Raw genomic sequence first — 25,755 nt, 5'->3', positions numbered from 1 at the left:
TTCCTCCTACCTCTTTGTCTGCTCTTTCTTTTTCTCCTCTGCAGGCTCCATGTTCTCTACAGAGCCATTAAATGTCTAGGTTGTTTAAGCTTTCTTTTCTCATCTCTATGCAATCCCTGTTACCCACATCCACTGCTCTGATCATCAGACTCCTATATTCAGTTGCCTATGCTGAATCTCCAGTTGGACTTTTCTTTTTTCTTTTTTCAAAATGATGACAAACGGTAAATCTAGGAGAAGCATATCCTGGAGTTCCTTATGTTATTCTTGCAACTTTTTTTAAAGTTTGAAATTTATTTCAAAGTCAAAGGGTCTAAAAATGAAAAACAATGTTGCAGCAATCATGAGTGATTCATTACATCCAAGCATCCAAGATTTTTGTACATGTTTGTGCACGTTCATATGCATACACACATTTTTTTTTAAGAAAGAAAGAAAGAAAAAGAATAAAGAAGAAGAAGAAAAAGGAAGAGAAAGAGAGAGAGAGAATGGGAGTATTGCTTTCTTGCCCAGGCTAGAATGCAGTTTAGTAATGGGTATTGAAAACCTCTTTTATACCAATAATTATACTTGATGTAAACAGGAAGGAATAAGGGAAGAAAATAACAAACGAGCAGTCAACCAATATTTCATTTAAACCTATGAAATGCTATGCGATTACTGAGGAGTAATTTACTTCCAATTATGTAGTCACTTATGGAATAGGTGTGAGGTGGTAATGTATGTTTTATGTATTTGAAGTGGAGAGTTCTATAAATGTTTATTAAGTTTACTTGTTCCGGATCTGAGTTCTAGTCCTGGATGTCCTTGTTAATTTTCTGTCTCGTTGATCTATAAAATCGTTAGCTCTTCTTGTTACATTGATCCTTTTGCCATTATGTAATGTCCTTCTTTGCCTCTTTTGCTCTTTGTTGCTTTAAAGTCTACTTTGTCAGAGGCAAGAATTGCATCTCCTGCTTTTTGTTTATTTGTTTATTTTTACTCTCTGATTGGTTGATAAATCTTCCTCCTTCTCTTTGTTTTGAGTCTTTGTGTATCGTTGCATGTGAGATGGGTCTGGATGCAGCATACCGATGGGTTTTGGCTTTTTATCCGATTAGAATATATATAAGTTTAATACTGGCATTTGATGCTAGCTGGCTGTTTTGCCCATTAGTTGATGTAAATTTTTCATTGTGTTGATGTTCTTTTCTTTTTGATACATTTTTGGAAAGGCTGATATTGGTTGTTCCTTTATATGTATAGTGCTTCTTTCAGAAGCTCTTGTAAAGCAGGCCTGGTGGTGGTGAAGTCTCTAAGTACTTGTTTGTTTGCAAAAGGTTTAATTTTTCCTTCGATTATAAAGCTTAGTTTGGCTGGATAGGAAATTCTGGGTTGAAAGTTCTTTTCTTTAAGGATGTTAAATATTGGTCCCCACTCTTTTCTGGCTTGTAGGGTTTCTGCTGAGAGATCTGCTGTAAGTCTGATAGATTTCCCTTTATGGGTAACCTGACCTTTCTCTCTGGCTGCCCTTAGTATTTTCTCCTTCATTTCAACCCTAATAAATCTGGAAATTATGTGCCTTGGGGTTGGTCTTCTTGAAGAATATCTTTGTGGTGTTCTCTGTATTACCTGGAGTTGAATATTACCCTGCCTTGCTAGGTTGGGAAAGTTTTCCTGAATGATATCCTGAAGAGTATTTTCCAACTTGGATTCATTCTCTTCATCACATTCAGGTACACCTATCAAACGTAAATTAGGTCTTTTCACACAGTCCCATATTTCCTGGAGACTTTGCTCATTCCTTTTCATCCTTTTTTCTCCAATCTTGTCTTCTCGTTTCATTTCACTGAGCTGGTTCTCAACTTCTGATATCCTTTCTTCTACTTGATCAATTTGACTGTTTAAACTTGTGCATGCTTTGCGAAGTTCTCGTGTTGTGTTTTTCAGCTCCATCAATTCACTTATATTCCTCTCTAAATTGTCCATTCTCGTTAACATTTCATCAAACCTTTTTTCAAGGTTCTTAGTTTCTTTGCATTGGGTTAGAACAAGTTCTTTTAATTCACAGAAGTTTCTTATCACCCACGTTTTGAAACCTGCTTCTGTTATTGGAACACACTCGTAATCTATTAAGCCTTGTTCCGTTACTGATGAGGAATTGCGATCCACTGTAGAGGGAGAGGCATTCTGATTTTGAGTATTCTCTGCCTTTTTACGCTGATTTCTTCCCTTCATTATATATTTATCCATGTGTTGTCTTTGTAATTACCGACTTTCTAACTAGGTCTCTGAGCAGACGTCCAACTTGTTGATTCCCAGCGCTGAAATCTGAGCAATTCACTGCGCCGGCCAAAATAGCGGTGTTAAGATTGATGGTGCTTTTCTGCCCGGGAGTCTCTGGACTCTGCACCAAAAACTGGCGCACTAAGGCACCAGCAAAACCGCCGCGCCGGCCACAAAAGTCACCCTGGCGACACGTGGGGCTCCTCTGCTGGGAATCTCCTGGTCTGTGAGCAACAAATATTCGTCTGAAAGTGTGGCGTCCTCTCGTTCTCTGCGCTTTCACTGGGAGCTAGGAGCCCAAGCTGCTAGTGATCAGCCATCTTGGATCTCTCTCCAGTTGGGCTTTTCATAGGCACAAGTTCAAATCCCAAGATCTTTCCTCCCAGACTTGACTCTCTACCTCAGATTTTTTTTTTTTTTTTTGAGATGGGGTTTCACTCTTGTTGCCCAGGTCAGAGTGCAATGGCGCGATCTTTGCTCACCACAACCTCCGCCTCCCAGGTTCAAGCGATTTGCCTGCCTCAGCTTCCCCGAGGAGCTGGGATTACAGGCATGAGCCACCACATTTAGCTAAATTTTGTATTTTTAATAGAGATGAGATTTCTCCATGTTGGTCAGGCTGGTCTCAAACTCCTGATCTCAGGTGATCCCCCTGCCTCCACTTCGCAAACTGCTGGGATTATAGGTGTGAGCCACTGTGCCTGGCCTGACACCACCATCCGCTGGGCTGCTCAGGTTAGAAACCCAGACATCCTTGATGCCTTTCTCTATTTCTCAAATTCAACCTATCCCTCAATTCTGGCAATTTTACCTCCTAAACTTTCTGATGTCCATTCACTTTCTCCATCTCCACATCGAACCCCAGCCCCAGACACTGTCTTCTCTCTTCTGGACTATGGCAATACTCCCCCATGGGACTCCCTACATCCATTCTCAACCCTCTCTAAGTGGTCCCCCACAGTGTTGCCAAACCATGTCACTCTCTTTCATGGAGTTCCTTTTGTTTTTTTTTTTTTTTAGAGAGTCTTGCTCTGTCACCAAGCTGGAGTGCAGTGGTGCAATCTCAGCTCACTGCGACCTTCACGTCCTGGGTTCAAATGATTCTTGTGCCTCAGCCTCCCGAGTAGCTGGGACTACAGGCACGCGCCACCACACCCAGCTAATTTTTGTATTTTAGTAGAGATGGAGTTTCACCATGTTGGCCAGGATGGTCTCGATCTCCTGACCTCATGATCTGCCCACCTGGGCCTCCCAAAGTGCTGGGATTACAAGCATGAGCCACCACACCCGGCCTGTATGGAGTTCTTTAATGGTATGTTGAACACAAACCCTGTGTGCCTTCTCAGATTCCCTTGACTGTGCCTTTTTCTCTCTTGCCTGGTCTTCCACCTGCACTTCCACTTCTAGGTTTGGATGAAAGCCACACTGCAGGCACGACCAGTGAGGGGCTGGGTGATGTGCCCTCGAAGGACACGGGAGTTAGCTTTTGTAGAATTAAACATGAACAATGGGCAATGCAAGATGGGAGAATACCAGGCTGCTAACTTATTCCTTCCTTTCTGCCTGCAAGAATTGCTCTGAGATGTGATTTTCCTCATAAACTTTCTGGAGAAGTCCTGCATGCTGAACGAACACACCTGGTAACCAACCCTCTGTGTTTCCTTGCAGCTGCAGCTCACTGTGGTGCCGCAACCAGAGTGATAACACAGCACTGCCTTGCTCCACATCTTTCCTCACTTTACCTCCCTTTTCCTCACCCTCACTGTCCTGGCTTTTGCCTTCCAAGAAAGTGTCATCACCACTCTGGTCTTTAACTAAGACTTTACTTCTTAGAGGTCCCAGGCAAGACAAATGCTTAGGGTAAAGATCATATTATCTATCCAAGGCGCTACACAAAACGATTCCTGTGTACTTCGTTAATTTCTCTCATCTCTTACCACTTTCCTGCCTACTTCCAACTACAATAGAGTTCTTTTTTCCTGCCAAGTCCGCACGTGCCTTCCTCTCCACTACCCCTTGCTTCACCTGGCTAACTCTTTTCCCACCAGATCTCAATTTCCACATGACTTCCTTCACTTCCTTTGGGAACCTTTCCAGCCCTCTCTCTGCTTTTGCCTCCCCAAATCTCCTAAGTTCGGGACTGTCAGTGCTCTGTCATTATTTGAATAGTGCCATACCTTCCCACACTGACTGTAAACTCCACGTGAGCAGGGACAGCATCTGCTTTTGCTCTCCCTGGCATCCCAGGCACCCAGCAAAGGAGTTTAACACTCAACAAACATATCTGAGTTAATGAACCCATGGGGTTCAACCTTATTGTCTTACAGGCGGAGAAGCTAAGATCAAGGAGACTAAGAGATTCATTCAAGATCAGTTAGCTAGTGAGTGGTAGAACTCAGTTTTACTTTCTCCTTTTTAAATTAAGAATCATTCTTCTCAATTTTGAAAAAGACAGATAACAGATCAATTAAACAGAATGGAGAATCCAGAAATACTTAAATACCTGCTTAAACATATGAAAAGTGCTCAGCTTCATTCATTCATAATAAAAGAAATGCAAATTAAAAGTAGGAAGTGGCATTTTTTATCTTTCTGATTGACAAAATTCACAAAATTTGATAATTGCCTCTCTTGATGAGAACACTCAACAGTAAAGTTCCAAATATATAAAAGTAAATTTATGAGTGTGTATGGAGTGGCAATACCTATTTGATTGCAGCAAGTACCAAATCACAGGGGCATATGCTCTCTGCAATTCAACCCGGCAGTTCAACTTTTAGGTACTTATTCTGTAGATATATTTGCCCAGGTGGGAAGTAGTGAATGTACAAAGTTATTTATTGCAGCATATTTGTAATAGCAAAAGATTTAATGTGCATTATTTAAGAACTTAAGTAAATTATGTTATTTTCATACAATGAAATATTTAGCTGTTTAAAAAGACTAAGGCAGCTCTATTTATTCTTTTGAATTCCATATTTCTATAAATGGAATTTTCCATACTCATATATGGAATATTTTATAGTCTTAGCATAGGACTATCCCATAGTCCCATGTATTCCATATTTCTATAATATAAAACCCTTGCCAAGATACATTAGGTGAAAAATAAGCAAGGTACACAGTCATTATATAATATGCCACAATTTGGGTTAAAAAATGAATAAAAACTCCAAACAAAATCAATTGAATTATAAACTAAATTCAGTGAGGGCAATGCCTTTATACAGTTTGTCTTTCTTTGCACAGCAAATGCTTCAATTAATGTTAATTAAATGCTGTTTCTCTTAATATTTGTTGATTAATATCAAGAAGAAATGTCCTAAGTGATAAGGGAAGTGAGACAAAGGAAAAATAGACATGTAGTCAATGTGTATACTTGTTAGCCAACTGGGTAAAATATGATCAAAGAAAAAAGCACAATCTGATAGTCAGTATGATGGTTTAGGTCATCTGCAGGTTTTTTATTATGCAGCATGAATCAGCTAGCCATTCCGATGAGAACTGAAGAGCTCTGCACTCTTGATAGTATCAGCTCCTTTCTACCTCAACTAGAAAGGAACAGATACGCTGTAAAACTTTGTCTGCCAAAAGCTTATTGAGATCAGGTCTCTGTTACTGGTATGTCCTCACTACTGGATTAACCCGATTTCTCACTTGTATACCACATCAGGCAAACCAAATGAAAAGATGCTTATGTATTGGCAGAGAGCTTTGCTCACACTAAAGAAACAGGTATAATTTGATTAAAGCCAGGGTTTCATATTGCTGCCTGCATATTCTTTTGGAAGACGTATAACTATATAGCTTAGACCTGGGAAGTAATAACTGTGAAATCTAGCTGTTGCCAAAGTAAATATCTGCGTATTTTCCTGTCAAAATGCTCAGTGTGTGAGCTTGCTGTGCCTCTGTGGGGACGTTACTGCTACAGAGGCACTTATGTTATTTCTTTTCTGGATTTGAAGGCTTGTTTTCTGAACAGTGTTTGAGTGTGTCAATACAAAAGATGTTTCCTAGTATGACAAAAGCTCAATGATATTTATAATATCAAGAAGCTGTTGTTTTCTTATCCTGAAATCACTATATTAAAGGCAGAAAGAGTCACTAGAGAGCAGGCAATGTACTCTTTATAGAACTAGTGTTTTTTCTTTCTTGTTTTTTGAGATGGAGTCTTGTTCTGTCTCCAGGCTGGAGTACAGTGGCACGATGTCGATCTCAGCTCACTGCCACCTCTATGTCTTGAGTTCAAGCGATTCTCCTGCCTCAGCCTCCCAAGTAGCTAGGATCATAGATGTGCATACCATGCCCAGCTAATTTTTGTATTTTTACTAGAGACAGGGTTTCACCATGTTGGCCAGGCTGGTCTCGAACTCCTGACCTCAGGTCATCCATCCACCTCGGTCTCCCAAAGTGCTGGGATTACAGGCGTGAGCCACCGTGCCCAGCCTACAGAACGTCTTGATCCTTTGGCTTCATTATAAATAGATAGATAGATAGGGTGTTGCCTCAATGTATGGAAATAAAGGCTACATTTCTTAGCCTCTCTTGCAACTAGATGTGGTTGTGCATTGGTAGGTAAGTGGTATTACATGGGTCTTTCAAGGATTAAAAGAAGCTGAATCTGCCAAGATGACACCCCCACCCCTCTTTTTTTTATCCACTGGGGCTTGATAGCCTGTATTAGAATGCTGGAGTAATACTGAGATGAATAAGACATGGTCGCTATCCTTGAGACATTTACAATTAAATTGTAAATGTTCTGTACCTCATACATATAGAGGTACAGAACTGCCAGAATGCAGAAGATAAAGGAATTAATCCTGAGTGGAGGAAACTCAGAAGGTTCCATTACACATACTGGCCAGGTGCGGTGGCTCACACCTGTCATCCCAGCACTTGGGGAGGCTGAGGCGGGCGGATCATCTGAGGTCAGGGCTTTGAGACCAGCTTGGCCAACATGGTGAAACCCATCTCTACTAAAAATACCAAAAATTAGCCAGGTGTAGTGGCGGGCACCTGTAATCCCAGCTACTCAGGAGGCTGAGACAGTAGAATAGCCTGAACCCAGGAGGTGGAGGTTGCAGTGAGCCGGGATCGAACCATTGCACTCCAGCCTGGGCAGCAAGAGTGAAACTCCTTCTCAAAAAAAAAAAAAAAAGAAGAAGGTTCCATTACACATACTATGTAAGCTGGCCTTTAAAGAATGAATTATAAGGGCCGGGCGCGGTGGCTCACGCCTGTAATCCCAGCACTTTGGGAGGCCGAGGCAGGTGGATCACGAGGTCAAGAGATCGAGACCATCCTGGTCAACATGGTGAAACCCTGTCTCTACTAAAAATACAAAAAAATTAGCTGGGCATGGTGGCACGTGCCTGTAATCCCAGCTACTCAGGAGGCTGAGGCAGGAGAATTGCCTGAACCCAGGAGGCGGAGGTTGCGGTGAGCCGAGATCGCGCCATTGCACTCCAGCCTGGGTAACAAGAGCGAAACTCCATCTCAAAAAAAAATGCATTATAATAACAACTCAGATTTATTGAGGACTTACCATGTTCCAGGAAGGATGTGAAATGCTTTGCAGGTGTTATCTCATTTATTCTATATGGTAATTCTGTGAAATAGGTAGTATTGCTATCCCTTTTTACAGATGAAGGGACTGAGGGGCAGAGAGGTTTAATGATTTGCCCAGATTAGAGCGCTAGTAAGTGGCTGGCCTCCCTGAAGTTGAAGCTCACCCACAGGGATCTGCTGCCTATGACTGAAATAGAGAGACGGGAAAAGAAAGTACAAGTCATCTGTTTTGATCATGCAGTCCGGTAGTGGTCAGCGCAGGCAATTCAATCCAAACTAGTTGTCAGGTAGCATGCGGTTATTCCTAAAGTTTGTTAGCATATTTGGTAGAATGTCAGTCTTTAAAAATTTTTTTTCTTTTAATCAAAGAAAAAATTAAAAGATTTACACACACAGTGACATATACCTAAAAAAGGCATATGGTAAAGAAACATGCCTAATTTACTTTTATCAAAATCAGGGTTTCTCAAAGCTTATTTGACCACAGAAATTTTTTTCTACTTTGTATTATGAAAATGGAATATAAATAAAACTGGAGAATATAAGAGCATTATGGACTCATCACCCAGCTTCAGCAGCCATCACTAACCTATTTGTTTTATCTATGATCACTTTTTTTCCTGGAGTATCTTAAATGAAATTTCAGATAGCATGTTATTGTATAGTATGCATCTAATGAAGAGGAAATTTTCTTTTTTCTTTTCTCTCTTTTTTTTTTTTTTTTTGAGACAGAGTCTCGCTCTGTCACCCAGGCTGGAGTGCAATGGTGAAATCTCAGTTCACTACAAGCCTCCCAGGTTCAAGCGATTCTCCTGCCTCAGACTCCCGAGTAGCTGGGACTACAGGCGCATGCCACCAAGCCAGGCTAATTTTTTGTACTTTTATTAGAGATTGGGTTTCACCATGTTAGCCGGGATAGTCTTGATCTCCTGACCTGATGATCCACCCACCTCAGTCTCCCAAAGTGCTGGGATTACTGGGGTGAGCCACCAGGCCTGGCCGACATTTTCTTACATAAAGTGTCACTATCACATCTATCAAGATTAAAATAGCTCCTTAACATAATTTAATACTCAGTTTGTAGTCAATATCCCTGATTTAAAAATCAGCCCTTTTTTTTTCTCAGTAAAAACCTTTGAAACTATTTGCTTATTCTGTTCATTCAATTTTACAACCAAGTGCTGGCATCAACCAATCACATATTAGAAAAACTTGCAATCATTGGTAGTTATTTTCTAGGTCACTGCTAAAGAGCTAAAGCTCTGCTATCATTTGAATATGTCCCCCAAAGTTCTTGAGTGTTTAAATCTTGATCCCCAATGCAGTGGTGTTGGGAAGTGGGGCCCAATGGAAGATGACTGGGTCATGGAGGCATTGCCTTCATGAATGGATTAGTTTTGTTATCTCAGGATGGATTTCTTATACAAGGATGAGCCCCCCACCCTCCTTTGCCCTTCTGCCATGGCATGACATAGCAAGAAGGTCCTTGTAAGACACTGGCCCTTCAATCTTGGACTTCCCAGCCTCCAGAACTGTAAGCCAATGAATTTCTGTTCATTATAAATTACCCAGTATGTGGTATTCTGTTCATGCAGCACAGAATGGACCAAGACAGTCCCTTCTAACAATTCAACTTGAATAATAAAGGACTGAGTATATATAATTCTTCATTCTCAAGATTCCCTGTGGCTAGTGAAGAGACTAACTGGATTGTATCCTCTTTTTTGTTTTCATTTGAATTTCCAAACAGAAACAAAGTAGAATCCTTTTAGCATCCCAGGAATATGTGTGTCGAGGAACACGTTTTTGGAAACTTTGATTTAGACAAAACAACCAGTTGAAAGAAAGCTTCGCATGGCCATTTTGGTATTTGAACTCTGAATATATAGGTTTTTCTTTTTCAAAGTCATCACATACTAAAAGGAAGAGATCTGTAATCATTCCTGGTTGTGATTCCTAGTATATGTGTAAATTTAACACACACATGCATGCACACACACAATACTGCAAATCTTAAAACAGACAGAGAAGCATGGTTGTAAATTTAAAATCAGGACAAAACCATGTGAGACAAGTGACTAGGTTATTCAAGATCTATTTGAAGGCGATTAACACAAAAGAGATACTTGCAGTATGGATCTGCAATGTGACAAAGTAATAAACCATACAGTGCAGCAGCAATTTGGTTTCCCAGTCTATCAGAGCAGCTAAAATAAACACCTCGTACCAGTTCATTGCAAACCGAATTTTCTAAATTAAAGAACAGATGAAATTATTTCATTAATGCTTCAATGACTAGCTAATATTTATATACCCCACAAGCACTGTACGCAAAATTTACAGTAGTAAAGCAGCCTGCAGCAACCAAAATATTGATTGAGTCATTAAAACTCAAGATTATTAACCCAAATACCTTCTTGCTTTGTACAAAATGAACTGTGAGGCCAGGGAACGCAATTTCTGAGACAATTACCAGGAATAGGGGCTCTAATGAGTTTATTGTTTTGCATAAATAAATAGTAGCTGCCTAATCTAGGATACCAGATGAGTTTTGTTCCACACCCCAATGTTAATCAAAAGCATTTCTTACTATGAGCACAGTTGATTCTTAACCTGAAGTTAGACATGTGCACATTCCAAATGTGAAATTTGTGTTCCTGAAGCAGTATACATCCTCGGGCAAACATCAGTATCTGATGTCAGCTGTTAAGTTGCAGGAAGGAAAACAAACATAAGTGTAAGTTAGCAAACAATGAAATGTATGTCTATTGCAGAAGCACTATATAGTCACTGGCTGGTTTGACACTGCAAGCAGAAACTCTCCTCAGCTTCAGGGTAAGCCAAGGAAGGTACTGGGGGGGGCGGATTTGTACTTCCATAGTATGCTTCCTGTGAGGAGCCAGGCAACCCTTTCCCTATATAACTCAGAACATAGCCAGGCGGGGCCTAGTTAATTGCTGCAGGACAGGATAGACAAGAAAGAGTTACGGCCTCAAAGCCAACTTTCTATCTGGAGTGGGGAGACTCCAGGGAGACAAAGCCAGCTGAAGGGACAGCGAAGCTAGAGCTTGACAATCTGAAAAGTGTGGTGACAGCAAACTCTGGTAGTGCCAGCAGTCAGCATGAGCCAGTTTCACACAGAGCAGTAGAAGTGTCCGAACAGACAGAGCATGGCGCTCAATAATCCTGGAGGTGGTGATATTCAGAAATCCAGGAAGATATTTGTAGGTCAGCAGGATCCCAGGACCTGGGCACAAGCTGTAGGGAGGATTTTTGGGTGGGTGGAGACCTAGATTATCAGAACAAGACAGAAGCACAGTGTTTTAGCTAGAGTATAAACTAGCTGCTGTGACAAAGAGATCTGATATGACACGGCTTAACTAATATAGAATTTTTTTTTTTGAGACGAAGTCTCACTCTGTCACCCGGGCTGGAGTGCAGTGGCATAATCTCGGCTCACTGCAACTTCTGCCTCCAGGGTTCAAGTGATTCTCCTGCCTCAGCTTCTCCAGTAGATGGGATTATAGGCAAGCACTACCACACCTGTTAATTTTTGTATTTTTTAGTAGAGATGGGGGTTTCTCCATGTTGGCCAGGCTGGTCTTGAACTCCTGACTTCAGGTGATCCGCCCACCCCAGTCTCCCAAAGTGCTGGGATTACAGGCATGAGCCACCACGACCAGCCAACTAGTACAGAATGTTATTCCTCTCTCATGCAACACTGCAAAACAGGATGGACATCCTCAGCTCCATGAAGTTCTTCAGGGACCCTGGAGCTCCTCCCTGCCTTACAGTTTCCATCCTTGTATCCAAGATTGTTGCTCCAGTTGTCCTCTTCTTGGTCACAGCTGGCTACCAGATCCAGTGTGTGGGAAAGAGAATATGGAGGGCAAGAAACTTTATGCTATGGACTGAATGTCTTCCACCCAGAGCCTATTCTTACGTTGAAATCTTAATCCCTAAGATGATAGTATTAAGAAGTGGGGCCTTTGAGAGGTGATTAGGTCACAGAGTGGAACCCTCATGCTTGGAATTCGTACCCTTATAAAAGAGGCCAGAGAGAAACCCTTTGCGCCTTCCACCATGTGAGGACAAATGAGACACAGAATCTTGGACTTCCCAGCTTCTAGAACCACAAGAAATAAATTTCTGTTGTTTAAGCTACCACTCAACTTAGCAATCCTATTACTGAGTATAAACTCAAAGGAAAACAAATTGTTCTACCAAAAAGACACATGCACTTGCATGTTCACTGTAGCACTATTCACAATAGCAAAGACATGGAACCAATCTAGGTACCCATCAATGATGGACTGGATCAAAAAACTGTGGTACATATACACCATGGAATACTACCCTGCCATGAAAAAAAACAAAATCCCTAGGTGTTGTGGCTCATGCCTGTAATCCCAGCACTTTTGGAGGCCAAGGCAGGCAGATGACGAGGTCAGGAGATTAAGACCATCCTGGCCAAAAGGTGAAACCCCGTCTCTACTAAAATACAAAAAGTTAGCCAGGCATGGTGGTGTGCACCTGTAGTCCCAGCTACTCGAGAGGCTGAGGCAAGGGAATCACTTGAACCAGGGAGGCCGAGATTGCAGTGAGCTGAGATCATGCCACTGCACTCCAGCCTGGAGACAGAGCGAGACTCCATCTCAAAAAAGAAAAAAAAAAAAAGAACAAAATCATGTCCTGTGCAGTAACATGGATGCAGCTGGAGGCCATTATTTTAAGCATATTAACCCAGGAACAGAAAACCAAATACCACATGTTCTCTCTTATAAGAAGAAGCTGCACACTGAGTACATATCGAATAAAGATGGGAACAACGGACAGTGCAAACTCCTAGAGGAGGAAGGGGCTTAGACTAAAAAACTACCTGTTGGGTTCTATGCTCACCACTTGGGTCACAGACTCTACCCCACATCTCAGCATCATGCAATTTATCCATGTAACAAACCCGCACAGGTACCCCTTGAATCTAAAGCAGAATTTGGAAAAAAATAAATTTAAAATATATGTTGTTTACAAGCCACCCAGTTTATTATGGTGCAGTATGTTATTATAGCAGTCTCAACTTACAAAGACACAATGTTGAAACTCAGGAAGCAGAAGTTATATCACTTCTATTCATTGGCCAAACTTAGTCACAGGGCTACTCTCAGTTATAAGGGAAGCTGGGAAATGTAGTCTCTACCTATATGGTCATGTGTCCAACTAAAATCCAAGGAGGAGGGTCGTATGAGTTTCCTGTGGCTGCTAAATAAATTACTAAAAACTTGGTGACTTAAAAGAACAAAAATTTATCCTCTGACAGTTCTGGAGGTCTGGAGGACAGAAGTCCAAAATTAGTGTCAGTACTGGGCCAAAAACCCAATGAGGGTTGTAGTCCTTCCAGAAGCTCCAGGGGAGAATCTCTTCCTTGTCTCTTTCAACTTCTGGTTGCTGCTGGCGTTCTTTAGTTTGTGGCCACATCACTCCAATCCTTGCCTCTGTGGTCACACTGCCTTCTCCTCTTCTGTCTGTGTAATGCCCCTCCACTTTTGTCTTATAAGGACATATGTGATTGCATTTTTAGGGCCCATCTAACTATCCAGGATAACCTCCCCATTTTGAGATTCTTAACCACATCTGCAAAAATCTTTTCTCCAAATAACATGACAGGTTCCAGGGATTTGGACCTGATATTCTGGGGGATCATTATTTAGCCTACTGTGGGTACTCAACTACCAAGAGGAAGAAGGAAAGAATGGCTTCTGCAGTACCAGCAATCAACATCAGGAAACTCCCATCATTCCAGTAAGCCTCACTCAAAACTGAGTACCAAAGACAGTCTCCCACTCTTCAGGTTCTCCTAGTTGGGTTCTAGATTGGTATGGAGCCTGGGGGCAGGGATATGCCCTGGCTGGCACACATGGCCCTGCCATGGGGAAAGGAGGGCCACTATGCAGATGAAGTAGGCAGCCAGGTAGTCAGTGCCTGGTAAACTCCATCATCTATAATGAGAAAGCTCCGTGAGTGGCCGGGCGTGGTGGCTCACGCCTGTAATCCAAGCACTTTGGAGGCCAAAGTGGGCAGATCACCTGAGGTCGGAAGTTCAAGACCAGCCTGACCAACGTGGTGAAACCTCGTCTTTATAAAAAATGAAAAAAAAAAAAAGAAAGCTCCGTGAGTGTTACTCAAGGACACATGAGGTTCTCAGACCAATAAGTACATACTGAGGCCTCGGCAAGGTTCTGTGAGCATGTCACAGTCCCTTGAGACAGAAAGGGTGCCTTCCACCTCCATATCTCTTACCATCCTCACCCTCATTCACCAAAACTCCAAACAGTCTAGATGCTTGGTAGCGGAACACAGAAATCCCCTTTTACCCACTTCCCCAATTCCACTCCCCAGAGTTAACCACTGTTAAGTTTGATCCTTCCTGATTATTCTGTTTATAAACACACACAAAGGAAAATACAGGGGTACCTGTTTGCATAAATGGAGTTACGCCATACATGTGTATTTTAGTTATTCACTTAATAATATATCATAGACATTGTTGCTTGTCAATAATAATAACAAATTTTGTGCTCAGTTGTGCCAGTCAAGATACCAAGCTCTGTAATATTTTTTATTTCATGTCACTCTCTTAAGCATCTCATTAGGGAGGTGCTATTATATTCACCTCTTAAAGCTGACAAAACAGTCACAGAGAGGTTAGGTGACTTGCCCAAAGTCACACAGTTGGTAAGTTGCAGAGCTAGGATTTGAACCCAGATTGGTCCTACCAATCCAGGTAGGACCAGCCTCAATTCTTGCCAGCTTCTTTTGCCATTGATTATGTTTCTGCCATAGACCTTCTTGTAAGGCCTTGTCATACAGCCCTTCCACTGGGACCTCATCAGCTATTGCACAAAATAAGTTCAACACTTGTATCACCACTTCTTAGACCTCCCTGGAAACCACTATGTTCTCCCTGGCTACTGGACTGCTGACTGTCCTGTAGAACACTTGGCCCCAGCTGCCCTGGCTGGCTTGTGCTGGGAAGGGTCCTTCAATTCCATTCCAGAGGTTGTACGTGCCTTAGTACCAACTCCTTGCCTAATCTCTCAGCCTCCAGACTTGTGCTCCAAAGCCTTAGTGGGTTTGGCCAAGCATCTGTAGCCCCTGCTCAGATAACTTGACCATGCCTGGCATTTCTGCTTGAAAATATAGTCATGAACAGTGGCTTTAAACCCTCCCCTGGGGCTGAGTGGGCGCTGCTCCCCTCTGCTGGTGTAGCAAATACAAGGTTTTTGTGATGGTCAGGGGCCTTTGGCAAGCTTTTGTCTTGGGTCTCTCCTTTGGCCTAGAGCAGGCAGCAAGGGCCTGGTGAGAACTCTGCTCCCCTTCTGAGGCTGTCACCATGGAAACAGATGCCATCAAGGGGATGCATTCCCCTTCCAGCCTGTCCCCACTCCCCAGGTGCTCACCGCCTAGGTGGCTCTCTTCCTCCCGTTGGCCCCCTTGCTTTCCTCCCATCAAAAACTTTTCTTGTGCACATGTAGGTCAAATGGCTACAATGTGGGACCCTGAGCCCAGACTCTCAAATCGCCCTCAGGAAGAACAAGGACTTGGATGTGAGGGTGAATGGCCCCTGATCAATGTCAGACACAGATGCTGGCAGTTGCTCCTGGGGTAGAGCGTTCTTTTCGAAGAATTTGAAGCTGGGGGTCTGGCCCTCGACCTTCAGAGGCTAAAGGCTGTCCCTGGGGGAGGACTAAATGAATGCTCTTAGGTGCCAGGATAAAGGCCTCAGCTGCCCGTCTCTCCTTGGTGCAGCTGCTCCTGGAGAGCCCTGCTCGTGCGCCACACCCTCCCCAAAGCTGGTCTCCCTGGTCAGTCGGGTTGCAGTCTTCGCCCTTTGGCCTAGTTGCAATAGGAGTTTCCGCAGGTCCCAGCAGCCCAAGGGAGGAAAGTGCAAAGAAAAACAAAGGAGTTTCCACACACCGGCCACAAAGACACAGCACAGTCTCAGGAGGCAGCCCAGGTTCAGGTGGTTCTTTGTGAGCCTGTGGACACTTCCTGCCAGCCTGGGCCCTCGTTGCTCCAGGCTGCGCAGTGCTCCATGTCCCTCTGCTCTGCCCACACTGCAGCCTCTCTCTCTGTGGTGATGCCATGAGCGGCAGGGCACAGGGGGAGCACATCCAGGCCCTTGGTTGCAGTAAGGGTGGGGCTGGGGAGTGCGTACTGGCCTCCCTGCTTCAACTGCTCACCCCTCAGAGCCTTGCAGAGCAGGGAAGGGCCACCCCTCCTGGCCGCAGGCCCTGCCTGGACCTTGGCTCCTCCCATAGGCCAGCAGACCCCCTGTGGCTCCCTGTCCCCCAGCAGCCTGTGTGTGCTGGGCTTAAATACTCACTTCCACATCTGAGTAACCCAAAGTCTGGAGCAGAATTGCCAAGAGTTGCTGGGGCTGATGTTTTCAGAGTTCTGTCCACCTCTGGGTCCCATGGCTCCTGCCTGTTTCCACACACTTGGGAAGAGCTCAGACCTTCACCCACAAACAGGCCTCCCACCTAAGTGTTTCGTGAACTTAGTCAAGTGTTCTGAAGGCAGAAGTGCCATGGGGAAGGGCCCATGTTGAAGCCTACTGCCTTTTGTTATCTGACGAGTTCTCCTTACTTGCCTTCCTTTCCCCCTTCCCCTCAGACCAAAACGAATCTCTGTCCTTGTAGGCAGCCATTTAGTGTCCACTTTTGGTAGCAGAAACAAGCTGTTGGGGTCACCCTCCATCCCAGTGGTTTATCGAAGTATCCCTCCCAAACAAACACCAAACTCTCCCTAAGCATTGTGGTGAATAACAATGTCTGCATTATATTTCACCTCCCAGCCCTGGACTTCCAGATGGGGAAAGCCAGGAAGATCCTGCTCCCTCTGCCCAGGACTGCAGGCTTCCTGTGGCAGTCCCCCTGAGCTGTGGTTCTCCAAGTGGGACCCTGGGACCAGCAGCTTGGCATCACTGGGGAGCTTGTGAGAGGCGTGGATTCTGACTCCACACCAGACCCACTGAATCTGGATCTCTGGGGTGGGACCCCACAATGTGTTGGAACAAGCCCTCCAGGCGGGTCTTATGCACACTCCAATTTGAGAAACGTGATCCTCAGACTCCTGATCCCCTCGCTCTCCTCGGAGGAAACAGGTCCACTTCCCTCCTATCACAACGAGACTGAGGTTTCTCCCAGGTAGTTGTGTTTTGTCACTTTCAAGTAGGTGCTGTGGTCCACCTTTCTAGCCCATGCCCTCTGTCTTGGGCCATAAATCAAACTTTTCTATCATCTCTCATGAGAAGCCAGTTATCCACCAAAGCTAAGTAGGAAAGAAGCTTGAAGTATTGGCCCTCCCAAGGAGTACTGTTTTATTAAGAGGACAAGGAAACTAACTATGTAATCTTAGGCTTTGGGTTGAGGAAGTACTTAGGGGAGGCAACACAGTTTCCTCGCTCTTTGGAAGCCACCTCATCAAGAGGATTCCTTTATTACCAGGAAGGGGGACAGGCTGCGTGATTCTGCATGCTGAAGTCAGACTTCCATTAACCATAACCTTTCGGAACACAGGGCTGGAGTGGGAAGCAGTGCAGAAGTCAGATTTCCATTAACCATAACCTTCCCATCACACAGGGCCTCGAAAGCCATTTCTAGAAGCGGGACTTTGGGAGAGCCATGGAAGGCTTTCAGGTATAGAAATGACATGCTCAGATTTGAATGTGGGAGATGGCTCTTCCTTGCAAAGAATGGATTGGAGAGGGATTGGATGAGGTCAGAGACAGTGAATGCTTGGAAACCCGTTTGAGGAACAGGTGAGAGGAATTCAACAGTAGCTTGATTTAGGGCATCAGCAGTGGTAATGGGGAGAAGGAAACAGATTCTAGAGATGTTTAATGTGGTGGGAGAAGGAGAAAGAACACCCATATAAGACACTTATGATGTGCGAGGCACCATCCTAGGAGCTGGACATTGAAAACTTACAATGACAACCTTATGAGGTCTGTACTATTTTTTAAATTGTTATTTTAAAGATTATAAAGATGAGGTCTTGCTATGTTGGCCAGGCGTGTCTCAAACTCCTGGGCCCAAGGGATCCTCCTCCTACCTCAGCTTCCCAAAGTGCTCAGGATTACAGGCAACAGCCACTGCGCCCAGCCCAGTCTGGGCTATTATAATCCTCATTTTGCAGATGAGGAAACTGAGACGCAGAGGAGCTAAATAACATGCCCAAGTAGCTTCTGATTGAATGAAGGTATGAGAGACAGGGAGGACAGAATGAAGAAGGGTGCTTGGTTTCCTATATCAGTACTGGGTGGATATGGTACTATTTCTTAAGATTGGGAATGGGGGAGGAGAAGCAGGATTTTCACATAGGGAAATAATGAGTTCTCCTTGAACTTGCTGGGTTCTAGAGGTAGAAATATCCAGTCATATCTCCTTAGTGTTCTCTTTTAAAGAAGCCAGTATGATGCAATTTAAACGTTTTTACCAAAGACAGTTATGATGAAAAAGTATTCAGGTGTTCAGAGTGGGTGCGCTTCAGTGATGTGGAGTTACCAGTGTAGATTATTTTTAGGGCTCTAGGGCTTGGCTGAGCTTTGGGATTTTTATCCCTGGATCATGAAAGATAAAGTCTTTGTCTTTTCATGAATAGCCACCACCTCAGAGCATTTAATTGTCTTGTTTTGCATGTAAAGGATTCTTTGCCCAAGAGATCAGAATGAATCAAGTAAATATGTGTTTAGACAGTTTCTAAAAATCTGTAGTTTAACCCAAGAGACCAGAAAGGTTCCTGTCTCCTGGTAAACAACACTTAAATGGTATATTAAAATGTATATTATGTATCTGATTGGTCCACAGAGTAATTATGCATTTTAGGAATATTTTTAAACATGTGTTCTATATCCCTCAGCACAGTTTCAATCTATCAAGTAACTGAATACTTAGAACATGTGTTCTGCATAGTAAGAGTCATTTTATAAATTCCCGTTAAAGGGAACCAAACTAAAAGGCATCAGCTGCAGCCCATTTTTCAGAAGTGTTTACGCTGACCAAATGTAGACAAAGGAAAACAAAACCATAGAGATAAATCGTCCACCATGGAGTCTCCCTCCCTGGCTGGGTAATAGCTGAGGGGTGACCCGAGACTATGAAGAGCAAACTTTGAGGGTTTCTTGTAGTTAGGTTACAAGATGCGTGGTGGTGGAGGGGATGGGGAAAGGGAGGAGGGTTATGGTAAAGGTGCAGGTTATAGCCCCGAGGGAAAAATTCACACTTCCCTGAAGAGAATGAAAAGCAGGTGTTCTCTTGGCTGGTTGGCAACTGGAAAGGAGTGAGCCAACGTCCAGCTCTCTCTGGTGTGGTGTGTTGGCCAAGAAGTTGGAGCATAGGTGAGGTGAGTTGGGCACTCATGGGGGCCACAACAGAAGGAGGAGCAGGGGCCGGACTCAGTGGCTGTAATCCCAGCACTTTGGGAGGCTGAGGCGGGTGGATCACTTGAGGTCAGGAGTTTGAGACCAGCCTGGCCAACATGGCGAAACCCCGTCTGTACTAAAAATACAAAAAATTAGCTGGGTGTGGTGGCACGTGCCTTTAATCCCAGCTACTTAGGAGGCTGAGGCAGGAGAATTGCTTGAACCTAGGAGGCAGAGGTTGCAGTGAGCTGAGATCGCACCACTGCAATCTCAAAAAAAAAAGCAGGGGGAGCAGGACCTTCCTAACAAAACTCAGAGAGGGCATGTAGCTGTGGCTCTGAGGCCAGGGGGCTCTCCTGGCCCCTGTGTGCAGTAGCCACCCCTGCCAAGGCCTATGAGCTCTCTCGGCCTCATGCTGTTCTGAAGGAGGCAGCAATATACAAGGTACTCTATTTTCCCTAATGTGTTGGCCTATTCTTAGTATTCATAAAGTGCTGTTTGCATGTTAACTCTTTCAGGCTGTAAGGAAACAAGGATTCACTGAGCATGCCTTTTTCCTAGTCTGAGAGTCTCTCTGAGCTCTTGGCCATTAAATAGAAGGATCTAAAGCTTCTAGGCTGGGTGCAGTGGCTCACACCTGTAATTCCAGCATTTTGGGAGGCTGAGGCAAGCAGATCACCAGAGGTCAGGAGTTCCAGACCAGCCTGGCCAACATGGTGAAACGCCTTCTCTACTAAAAATACAAAGATTAGCCGGGTGGTGGTGGGCACCTGTAACCCCAGCTACTCAGGAGCCTGAGGCAGGAGAATTGCTTGAACCTGGGAGGCACAGGTTGCAGTGAGCTGAGATCGTGCCGCTGCACTCCAGCCTGGGCGACAGAGCGAGACTCAGTCTCAAAAAAAAAAAAAACTTCTAAACTAAATGGACTTGTGGAACAGGGAGGTCTGGAGCTTTCTGAGCCAGAGTGGTAGCCACTGCATCTTAAAGCCCAGAAGAGCCACACAGGAGAGAAAAGGAGCTTAAGAACTTCAGATCTCACTCAGAAGAACTGTGGGGAGGGCAAGTGAAAAAATAAAGTATCCACCAAAGATGATGAAGTACACCAGGCAAACAGGAGAAAGAAAAAAAAAGGCAGCGAACAGGAAAGTGATTAATAGGGAGGAGCTGAGAGGAAGTAATAATTGGATGGGAACTTTTGAAAAATGGAGAAAATGAAAAGTAAAATTTTTAGAGGAAGAGGCAACCAATGTCAAAGTGTGGGTTTTGTGGGATTAATCAATGATTTCCTCGCTGCACACAATTTTTTCCTCCATATTTAACGAGGAGAATTCACTCTGCGAGAAAAGATGCCAGTACCCTTCTTGTTTTATGTGTGATATTAGAACAGCTCACAGCATTGGCTCCTATCTGGGAACTGGGGAATTCTTCTGACGTGATTTTTGGACACAGTCCTAATCAGTTTTAAAGTATGACACAGAAGCATTCTTCCAATATTTAATGTCTAAAGTCATTGACACTGCTGGACGAGGAAGGAAATACCTGAGTGAGTCTTGGCATGGTCTTGCGGCCTTAAGAAATGACTGTGACCTCAGAATCTATATCAGATAAGGCTGCCAAGTGGGCTTTAGAATGGGTCACATATTTATCACCAGCAATGCTGTGGCCGTGCTGGATGAGAGCTGCCCAACTTCATTCTTCAATCATCATTATTTAATGAGCACATCCTATGTATCAGCATTGCCAGGGATACTTTGCATTTACCATGCCTGATTTTGACAACCACCTTGCAAGGTAGACTCATAGCTGTTTCATTTCATAAAGGCAGAAATCTGGCATAATCGTGGCCACAGAAGTGCCTTTACTCTTCAGTGCTGCCTGCATAGCCACCTAGGAGCAGTATCCTCTCTGAACTGTTTGGTTTGTTTTTTGTTTGTTTTTTTCACAAGAAAATCAAAGAAGCCACTTGCTGAACTGTTTTATGTGCTCATTCTTTACAGGACACCAGCTTGTCTTCCAACCAGACTATATTTCTCTCAGAGTCAGCAAGTGTCGTGGGTTAATAGGAGAAACAAAGAGCCCTGAAAGGCCAGGTCCAGAACCCTGGACAGACAGTTCAGTCACCAACATCCACTTGGTCATCTGCAACACAGCTGACACCTGCTAGGTGTTTTCTTGTTTTTTTTGAAATGGAGTTTCATTTTTGTTGCCCAGGCTGGAGCAATGGCATGATCTTCGCTCACCACAACCTCCGTATCCCGGGTTCAAGTGATTCTCCTGCCTCAGCCTCCCCAGTAGCTGGGATTACAGGCATGCACCATCACACCCGGCTAATTTTGTGTTTTCAGTAGAGACAGGTTTCTCCATGTTGGCCAGGCTGGTCTCGAACTCCTGACCTCAGATGATTCGCCCACCTCGGCCTCCCAAAGTGCTGGGATTACAGGCATGAGCCACCATGCCCAGAAACCTGCTAGGTGTTTTAAGGGACATGAGGGGATTTATATGACCAAGGGACTTATGACTTTATTCAGAAAAGAGTCAGTCAGTCAGTCAACTGAAAAATCAGTCAGTCGATCAACAACTGTTTATTGAGTATTTGCTCAACTGTGTGCTGGTTAAGGCCTGTTCTAGGCTCTGAGATACAGCTGTGAACAAAACAGACAAAAATCTCTGCCCTCAGGGAGTTTATAGTCTCATAGGACAGAGAGAAAATCACTAAAATATACAGCATGTTAGTGACTGGGTAAAGAGAAATGTAAAGACAGAGAGGAGAATAGGAATGGAAGTTATCAACATGTAATTGTGATGTAGTAACATATTTGCTTCTTTACTAAAACATCAATTAACGTTCTCTAATGGTGGGTCTAACAACTACAATACTCCTTTTACCTCTTTGACACCACCCACTCCTGGTTCTCTTAAGTAACAGACTTTCTTTTTTCACCTCTCAGTGACTTTGAGCTCTCTTTATTAAGTTATTCTGAACTGCACTGGTGATCCCATACCACTCTTAATCCATCTGAAAAATATAAAGAACTTACTTGGTACAGGGCCACATACAGAGCTTCTCTCAATGGAGTCCCCGTGTAACTCCAGAGGCCATTTGGCTGGCTGCTAAGAACTGAGAAGGGAAGTAAAAATTGGGAGGTCTTAGAAGTCTTCCCAGTTCACCTTTTCTACTACAAGTCTTCCCTCCTGTATCATTGCTCAAGTTGCAATAATAAAATCCTGTAGACTGGGTGGCTTACACAACATTCTAGAGGTTGGAAGTCTGAGATCAGGGCGCCAGCATGGTCAGTTTTGGGTGAGGCCTCTTCCAGGCTGGCAGGCATGTGTGCACATGACCCCTAATTACCTTCCAAAGGCCTTATCTCCAAATACCATCACATTGGGAGTTAAGGCTTCAATATGTGAATTTTGGGAGGACGTAAACGTTCAATCTATAAGATCTCCCAAACACACCATTCTATATCTCAGCCCCTTGTTGGGTTTCTTCATAACACACTGTTACTCGTCCCGTTTTCTCAGTTTACTTGATTTGTGTCTGCCTTCCCAGCTAGGATAACAGCCCAATGAGGACAGAGACACAGTTTTTCTTATTACAGTGTCTTCATCTCCCAGGACACAACATGTGGCATATGATAAAGGCTCAGTAATGCTTATTTAATGGGTTTAAAGATGAATGAATGAATGAATGATTTCCCATAGTCCTCACTCACATCACAGGTTAAGGAACCTACCAGGTCTGGGCTTTTGTCTCCATGTCTGTTCTCACGGCAGAATGTAGATCTGCCACGATGTCTGCCTAACACTGGCCACAGTCTCACTGTTTTCATTTCCCTCGCTCCTTGTCATCAATCTTAACGCTATTGCTCTTGGTTTTACATAGTTTTAGTCTATACCATATGATTACTCACATTTTTTCAAATTCAGTGTCTTGTGTGTGCTCATGACACATTTTCAAATTCCTGAAAATTCGGTTGTACACTGGAAGAGATTAAAAGATTCAAAACAGGACTAAATAAGTGAGTAAAAATTACAAAGCAATGTATCACAGTAACTATCAAAGTACTTCCAGTTTTCTCAGGGTATCACCAGCGTATTTCCCTGGCCATACATTTATATGCATCTACCTATATTCTAGTATTAGGTATAACTCTTTTAGTATTTAATGTATTGGCAGCAAGCTGTATACAGCTCTACAGCCAGTGGCACTACCTCCTTGCTAACGTTGTAGTGATTGTATGCTACCTTGTAGCAAAAATACATTTTACAGATTATTCTGAATTTGTTCACCCACCTGTTTAGGATTTGCAGACCACCACTTGCACATTGCTGTACTAGTCTATTGACTGTCCATCTTCCCATGCTCAACATGAACCAAACAGGACAGCCACACTTGAAATACACGGGTGCTCCATTTCCGCTGTTGAATTTGTATCTATGTATAAAGCGAAGGTATGTAATTCTCTGTAGATGCAGACAGGGTTTTGGCTTCTTGTATTGAGTATACAGGCACTTTTTACAAATTGAAGGTTTGTGGCAACCTTGCCTTGAACAAGTCTATCAATGCCATTTTTCCAACAGTGTGTGCTCCCTTTGTGTCTTTGTGTCACATATTGGTAATTCTCACAGTATTTCAAATGTTTTATAGTTATTCTACTTGTTATAGTAATCTTCCCTACTGACCAGCCATTCCCCTGTCTCTCTTTCTCTCCCCTTGGGTTTCCCTATTCCCTGAGACACAACAATATTAAAATTAGGTCAATTAATAACCCTGCAATGACCCTCAAAGTGTTCAAGTGAAAGAAAGAGTCACATATCTCTCCCTTTAAATCAAAAGCTAAAAATGATTAAGCTTAGTGAGGAAGGCACATCAAAAGCCAAGATACATAGAAAGCAAGGCTTCTTTTGCCACGTTGTGGATGCAAAGGAAAAGTTCCTGAAGAAATTAGAAGTGCTATTCAACTGAAGACAAATGACGAGAAAGTGAAACAGACTTATTACTGATATGGAGAAAGTCTGAGTGGTCCGGATAGAAGATCAAACCAGCCACAACATTTCCTTAAGCCAAAGCCTAATCCAGAGCAAGGCCATAACTCTCTTCAATTCTATGAAGGCTGACAGGTGAGGAAGCTGTCGAAGAAAAGTTTGAAGCTAGCAGCCAGGCATGGTGGCTCATGCCTATAATCCCAGCAGTTTGGGAGGCCGAGGCGGGTGGATCACCTCAGGTGAAGAGTTCGAGACCAGCCTGGCCAAATGGTGAAACCCCATCTCCACTAAAATACAAAAATTAGTTGGGTGTGGTGGCAGGCGCTACTCAGGAGGCTGAGGCAGGGAGAAATGCTTGAACCTGGGAGGCGGAAGTTGCAGTAAGCTGAGATGGCGCCATTGTACTCCAGCCTGGGCAACAGGGTGAAACTCTGTCTCAAAAAAAGAAAGAAAAGAAAAGTTTGAGATTGTTTCATGAAATTTAAGGAAATAAGTCATCTCTATAATATAAAAGTGCAAGGTGAAGCAGCAAGTGCTGATGGAGAAGCTGCAGTGAGTTATCCAGATCCAGCTCAGATCATTGATAAAAAAAAAAGTTTACACTAAACAATAGATTTTCCATGTAGACAAAATAGCCTACTATTGGAAGAAGATGCCTCTGGGGCTTTCATAGCTAGAGAAAGGTCAATGACTGTCTTCAAAGCTTCAAAGGACAAGCTGACTCTTGCTAGGGGTGAATGCAGCTGATGAGTTTAAAGTCAGAGCAAATGCTCATTTATCATTCTGAAAATCCTAGGGCCCTTAAGAATGATGCTAAATCTACTCTGTCTGTGCTCTATAAATGGAAAAATTAAGCCTGGAGGACAGCACATCTGTTTACAGCATGGTTTACTGAATATTTTTAAGCCCACTGTTGAGACCTACTGCTTAGGAAAAAAAAGAAAAAAGATTTCTACTCATTTACAATGTACCTGGTCACTCAAGAGCTCCAATGGGGATGTACAAGATTAATGCTGCTTTCATGCCTACTAAAGCAGCATCCATCTTCAGCCCATGGAGCAAGGAGTAATTTTGACTTTCAAGTCTTTTTTTTTTTTTTTTTTTTTTTTTTTGAGACAAAGTCTCACCCAGTCAGCCAGGTTGGAGTGCAGTGGTGCAATCATGGCCTAAGCCATCCTCCTACCTCTGCTTCCTGAGTAGCTGGGATCACAGGCATGTGCCACCATGCTGCTCTAATTTTTAAAATTTTTTGTAGAGACAGGGACTCCCTATGTTTCCCAGACTGGTCTCAAACTCCTGGTCTCAAGTAATCCTCCTGCTTCAGCTTCCCAAAGGCTGGGATTATAGTCATGAGCCACCATGCCTGGCCTGACTTTCAAGTCTTAATATTTAAAAAAAAAAAAATGCATTTCATAAGGCTATAGCTGCTATAGATAGTGATTCATCTGATGGATCTGAGCAAACAAAGTTGAAAACCTTCTGGAAAGGATTAACCATTCAAGATGCCATTA

At 43.4% G+C, this 25,755-nt stretch overlaps 1 long non-coding RNA gene across 1 annotated transcript; it reads right to left on the bottom strand.

Moving 5' to 3' along the window:
* Positions 1 to 10,479: 10,479 nt before the first annotated feature.
* On the bottom strand, positions 10,480 to 23,242 carry LOC105734383 (uncharacterized). The gene is made up of 3 exons (XR_001111497.2): positions 23,170 to 23,242; positions 22,294 to 22,373; positions 10,480 to 10,536 (listed from the first exon to the last, which is right to left on the bottom strand). It is a non-coding gene; the product is annotated as an uncharacterized LOC105734383 (long non-coding RNA).
* Positions 23,243 to 25,755: the final 2,513 nt, after the last annotated feature.

Source organism: Aotus nancymaae, unplaced genomic scaffold (genome assembly GCF_030222135.1).
Source record: "Aotus nancymaae isolate 86718 unplaced genomic scaffold, 86718_ANA_hifiasm-v0.15.2.pri h1tg000057l, whole genome shotgun sequence".
NCBI classification, from domain to species: domain Eukaryota; kingdom Metazoa; phylum Chordata; class Mammalia; order Primates; family Aotidae; genus Aotus; species Aotus nancymaae.
This window is presented reverse-complemented; position numbering and strand designations above follow the sequence as displayed.